Source organism: Acipenser ruthenus, chromosome 6 (genome assembly GCF_902713425.1).
Source record: "Acipenser ruthenus chromosome 6, fAciRut3.2 maternal haplotype, whole genome shotgun sequence".
Lineage (NCBI taxonomy): Eukaryota > Metazoa > Chordata > Actinopteri > Acipenseriformes > Acipenseridae > Acipenser > Acipenser ruthenus.
Genome location: NC_081194.1, coordinates 25,591,372 through 25,598,401, shown reverse-complemented (window position 1 = coordinate 25,598,401; position 7,030 = coordinate 25,591,372).

Sequence of the window (7,030 nt, the reverse complement as noted above, 5' to 3'; positions counted from 1 at the left end):
CAAATGAACCATTTAGTGCGCTTTATTTGTGCATATAATTAGCTTAGTGAATAGAGCTACTGCTAGTTCAGTTTTGCGTGCGGTGTGGCTTCCCCCTACCACACGGTAATTCTGCTCATTTGCCGCCATTTAGTGAATGAGGCCCATAGCCTCTTAGGTATTGAAAAAAGAATAACAATCACTGGAGAGAATTAATATGTTTGGGTAAATTGAAATAGAATATTTGAACTTAACATAAGTGTCTTACTTGTTTAAAGGTTTTTGCTGTAATAGGAAAACAGAAGTATTATTACAAGATAAATGTTAAGTTTAAAAGTGAGAGAATCTAAGTAATTTAATAACATCGCTTTTGCCTGCCTAGAGCGAGGCAGCATTAGACATCTGGAGATAAGGGGAAATGAGTCTTGGCATTTAAAGTGGGATTTGCTGGTCAGACAATTCAAGGTTTTTGCTCTGTATAATCTTGTATATTCACTAACGAAAGAGTTAATGGTCTAAATGTCCATTACCTCATTATGTTATCTATAAAATTAATGAGAGCTTGGTAGTGAGCATTGGGATGTAGACATCTTCTTATCAGTAGAGATATCATTATGAGTAGTGTCTTGAATCTAACGAAAATATGACTTCATGCAATGAATTTGGGAAAATGCTTACAGTAGAGTTTCTTATTAATTAAAAGTAAACTCTGGTTAGAAAGTGGGCCCCCTCGAGTCCTTATCTGTAAGTTGTCAAGAACTGCTGAAGCAGGGGATTTTTAACTAGAGAGAAGCCAAGTTTGTTAAAACACATTTATACATGAAACAAAACCAGTCTATTGAGAAAACGCTGAAAAGTATGTTTTTACTGTTAAGAAGGAAATATATTTTAGACCAAGGCGGGAATAATTGAACAGAGCTAGTGTTACATATTAAAAACATCTCTCTCTCTCTCTCTCTCTCTCTCTCTCTCTCTCTCTCTCTCTCTCTCTCTCTCTCTCTATATATATATATATACTTGTATTTTAATAAGTAATATGAACATTCTTTATGGAAAATATGTTATTATTCAAGGATTGCCTCACATAGTTTAGAGATTAGAAAGGCAGAGGACATGAGATCATATACAATTAATTTTAAAGGAGTTGCCGGAACTTTTTAAAGAGCTGCCAAAACAGACCAAATGTTTTAATTAAATCTTCTGATGCACAAAGCGGAGGAAAAGTTCTATAAAAGTTGAGGCAAGACTCCAGTCAATTATCATTCAATTTGGTAACACAAGCTGTTTGGTCCATTCTCTGAAGATCTCTGAAAAGCTGTTTGCTGTTTGGTCGTATTCAGAAGCCTCTGCCTTCCAAGACAGCTGTTGTCTGTACTTATGTTCTACACAACATTTCCATATATTGGGAGGTAAGTATAATCTTGAATTTATAGCTCACTTGTATTAAAGCATTGTTATAGGGATAGGAATTATATTTTAGCTTTAGAGAGTGTTGTATTGGATGCTTTAGGATTTAGCGGTGGGCGTTTTAGCATTTTGCATGTCTGGCCTAAGGGCAAAACATGTGATAACCATAATCACATTGAAGTGTTAACGCAGTTAAATTTCTAAAGGCATTGGATCGCCCAGATTGCCTATTAGCTGGGATCCGACAAGGTCTGTAACCACTTGATCCATTTTGAAGCGTTTAATAAACCGAAGGAGTACAAATTTCTCTTGTTTACTTAAAATTCACAAACAATCCACTTACAGGAGTCCAAAACATCTATTGGTTACCTGTAATGCTGAGCCATAGTCTTGTTCCAGTACACGCATCCTTGACAGTGGTCTTGGTCAAGGTGGAAATGCTGTCCTTGGTCTTGTCAATCACCTGTAGCTACCACCTGGTCACAATCTCTACTTGACAACTTGTTTACGTCACTTCATCTCCTGGCCAGGATGTCAGAGGCAGGGTATGGGGTGAACAGGCACTACCCGAGATAACTGTCTCTCTGGAGCACCCCTCACTACAAAAGCCAAAATGAAGAAATAAACACGTGAAGAAATACATTGCTGTTTACTGATTATTATTGTTATTAGCAGCGTTGTTGTTTTCAAACAAAAAAAATTTAATTTTTTTTTTTTTTAAAGTGTTTTTATCACTATTTTTAATATGTGTATGTAGTACACAGGAGCATAAAGGGTTAATGAAAAACAGTTTAGGTCATTTATTTGTGTTTTATTCATCATATGTTAACATTTTATAGCAATTACAGGTTTGAGAACATTATTATTATTATTTTCAAAATCTGGAGTTGAAGTGGTTAAGTCAAGGTTCTGCCTATAGAAAAAAGCACTGAAATGCCATTCCGGTGCATTCCGGCTCGACTACACCACTGATTGAAGATCATCTAGAGGTTATGCTAAAAAATATATTATACTTGAATTCTGGACATCAACATTACCCATACTATAGTTTTCTGGTCTCAAGACCAGAGCAATCAAGAATGAAAAAAAAATGTGTTCTGTTCTCCTAAGGAACCCAAATCTAGAAAAAGATTTAATATTTCTCTCTACAAAAACATTCTGGGCTTTAATGGGTTAATAGCAGTTTTCTATAAACTATTTACATATATATTTTAAAAAAATTAAAACAGCTGCTCAACTTTTAAAAATGTCCTCTAAATATGTACACCATGTTCCAGAGCTAATCAGAACAGTTTGTGCTTTCCCCAGGCAATGCTGTTTTCAAATTCAATACAAACAACATTTTCTGGGTCACTTGCCAGCAGAGATTAACAAAGTTTGGTTTTAAATTGAAATGGTTTCTAAAAGTATCATTAGGAGACAATTTAGTGTTTTAATTAATTACAAGTGCCAATTAAAACACATGTAGTAGATGGTATTTGGTCCCGTATTGAACTAATAGCACACTTGTTATTTCCATAACAGAGAGCAAGGGAAGTGTCATTTTAGTGGTTCTACTGAAAACTAATGAGCACTGAGCAGCAAGTCTTTTATGTATGCCTTTATTTTGAGTATAATTGTAAAGTGTTTATCACAAGAAGGGAAGCTGTATCTTTATAAACCTTTTATAAAGTAGCTTTTTGAAGATGTACTCGCAGATTTAATCACATTACGTAGTTGAAACAGATTTTTGCTTTTGAGTTTTTATGTCCATATAATATCATGCCAAGTTTATCTTGATTTAGAAATTAAAGGCAGCTGTACATTTTAAACTGCTGCTGTGGAAAAAAAAAATAATCCAGAGCAATAAAAGCAGGTATGGAGAACCACTAGTTGAGCAACCAGATCTGAGGTGTACCATCGTGGATCATCTGGGACGCTGCAGCTAACATTTATAAGTGTTATTGCATTGAGGAGAAAGTAGCAGGGTTCAGAAAAATATAGTGTTATACATCCCCACGTGTTGCTACAACTGTTTAAATAACGTACCTGTAATTTTTATTTTCATTGTTAACATCCTGACAACTTTTTACACTTTAAAATATGTTTCAACGATATTTTCAAAATGGCTGCTCTAGCACACTGGGGTTTGAGATCTGTCCTCTAAATCAGTGGTGTGCAAACTTTTTATATTCCGGCCCCCTTACTTAGCATACATTTAAAACCAGTCTATAAATCTTTTTTTTTTTAAACTTGGCAAGTCAACATTTAGCTGACACGTTAAATCTGGGCTTCTAACAAATACATTGGTGAATTTTAAATCTTTTTTTACGCTTGGCGAGTCAATATTTAGCTAATATTTCTAACAAATAAATCAGTAAAAAAAAATACATGTAACTTAAAAAACCCTTTTTTTATTTTATTTTATTTTTTTACACTTGGCAATTCAACATTTACCTAACATATAAATCTGAAAAACATTATTGTTCAGCAATGAAAAAATAAATCTGGATTTTCACAAAATAAATATTTATTTTGCCAGCTAAATCAGAAGCTAAATCAGCCCATGAAGCGTTTGATTTGGCATTGTGTGCTGCAGAGCTGCCCTTACATTCAGAAAGCCAATGTCTCCGCTTCCCCGCCTCCTCTGCATACTACAATGCCAAAATGTACACATTTCAAAACTTTTAAGAATGTGTTAACTCAGAACTTTGTTTGATTAAATCTAGGAAAAAAAATACACTATTTACATTAAATCTGGGAAAAATAATGTTAAAATATTTGTGCTTTTTTTTTTTTTACACTTGGTGCACCATACATGGAAGCCACCATTTCGTCTCTGTCCACTGCAGTTTCACTGACACTCGTCACTTCAAAAATAATTTCTCTGGTTCTACAAGTCCTAGAGTGATCATCAACGACTCATTTGAAAGGTAATAACTTGGACTAATTAGCTGTCATTTAGTATTTATTTAAAATGTTCTATCCTTTAAAAAAAAAAAAAAAAAAAAAAAGTTTGAATTTGTACAGAACTGCCTCTTTATGCATAGTCACGCCCCACTTACTGACTCCCCACATTTTTTGTTGAAATTAAATCAAATAGTTTTGATTTTTTGATAATGTGTAAAAAAGAATGTAATTGTATGTAAAAATAATGTGATATCTTGTAACAATTATAAGTCGCCCTGGATAAGGGCGTCTGCTAAGAAATAAATAATATTATAATAATAATAATAATAATAATAATAATAATAATAATAATAATAATAATAATAATAATAATAAATAATATACATCTACTTCACCTTCTGGAAATTCAGGCATAAAGGACGACCAAGCACTATTATCAAGACAGTGCCACAACCAGAAATGGGATGCCCTATTTAACCTAGCAGAGCAAGTAGGTGCACATGGCGACTTGCTTCTACAGTACATTTGGTTGCAAATCATGTTGAAGAAGAATTAGTGATTATAATCAAAAGTTGAACAAGACAAGGCATTGAAGAGGGTTCTGGTGCTTTCAAAACCTTAAGGGCCTACAGCTTAAGGGAACAAGGAGGGGGTATTGGTGATAATTATGTCAGCCTGTTTGGGGACATTGTATACATTTCTTTAAAGCTAAGATATGTCAGAAAAAGTATTCTTGACAAGCTGTTTTGCAGAGACATCAAGTCATGGTGACAGAATGATGTGTAGATTGTCACAAGCTGTCACTATGAATTTGTCTATGGTAAAGACTAGTATCATTTATAAGTGGGAATAGCAGAGTAAAAAAAAAAAAAAAAGTTTTAAAAAGTGCAAACAAAAGTAAACAGTGGTGCAGGGAATCTCAGTACAACAGCTAGCCCTTGTGTTTGTTTGTATATTTGCTGTTTCTGTCAGAACAGATCAGTTCCATAACACCTCAGTTAGTTTTACAGCAAATATAGACTGGAGACAAAACGTTATTAATGGTAATTGCAATTTGAAGACATGCATTCATTTTTTGATAATAGTTAACTGTTAAGAGTGGTAATCCACTTATTACAGTAAAAAAAAAAGACAAAAAAACATACGTAAAAAAAAATAATTAGTTTAATAAGTCTGAAATGCGTAAACCTTTTCTTCTTAAAACAGAAAGCCACTGAAGAGGGACAGAATTGTCTATATATATATATATATATATATATATATATATATATATATATATATATATATATACAGTATATATATATAAATGAAATAATATTCTGTATGCTGTAAAAGCTGCAGTAGTCCCACAAAAATATATCAAGATGCAGGAAATATGTTTAATTTATGAGCCCAAATTCAATCTAGAGTTTCTAACAGCAGCAACAACTAACAGATGTCAACTCTTGTGTGTGTGTGTTTTACATCACATTATACCCACCAGAAACACGGCATCGAACTGCTTTTTAGTAGGGTTCTGGACTTTAGTGTTTTACTCAAATGACTGCAGTAATGTGATTAGTAGTATATTAGTGGCTGAAATTAGAATTCATGTACTCTTTTAACAAACAGATTACTGATAGCCATATCGGAAACTCTAAATGTATTGAATCTGCAAATGTTTCATGTCTTTATGGTCGTGTTCGATAACCTCAGGTACTTCCTGCTTGGAACTCTGTAAGATTGGCCCAGTTCCTATATAGAATACTGCAGTTTAACTAATCAATATAGTTTTCCACAGGCAAATCTTCTGGTTAGCTTGCTTGCAACACCACAAGTTGTTCTCCCATCAGTACATTTGTGCGGGGATAAAGTCTAATCCTTTTACAAATTCAAAGAGATTTTAACTGGTTGTATTTTAGCCCCCGGTCTCCACCCCCACCATCAAACTGGCAAGAACACCAGCTTCATCCATATAGAATATCAGAAGTATGTAACACTTGTATTACTTTGCTATTCTCGTTTGCGAGTAGGTCGCTTATGTTTAATATTTATAAGTCTTTTACCACTTACCAGTTTTGCGATCAGTTGGTTTACATAACTGTACATTTCTGTAACCCACACATCTTTTAGCCCCTCTGAAAAGGGCTACATCCATTACAGATGGTCTGCTACAGTTTAGTACCTCTTGTTACTGGTTAATAGCTTTTTTTCAACACTTCATTTTACATACAATTACTGGTTTTATGATGTTGTAAAATAACAGATGCAATCTTACTATTAGACCCATTACTGAAGCTGTCGTCTGTCAAGTGTCAGAACAAACACTTGTGAAAAATGTTTGTGACTGTAAACTTAGATACAGTATCATGAATGTTTAGTGTCATGGAGGATGTATTATATGCAGGAATCGGCAATTTGTCCGTGGCAAGAGTCTGTGGCAGTGAATATGTCTAACAAACACACACACACACACACATATACATGTCATTGTATAGAACTTACATTGTGTTTGTCCGTGGAATTATTTTTTTTTTTAAATGTCCGTCACCACTCTATATGGTGCTGACCCGATTATATACTTATAGCACAATAACTAATCGCTGGATCCCCAGCTCCTCAAAACAGTGTTTTGTAAGTGGATATATGGAAAAATGTAAGATCATTTTAATACCACTAACCAAAGGAGATAACCACACCACAGTTAACACATTTGACGGCATTACCTCTAGAACCAGAAGGTTTAGTAATATAATTTACAGTATATGACCAGAGA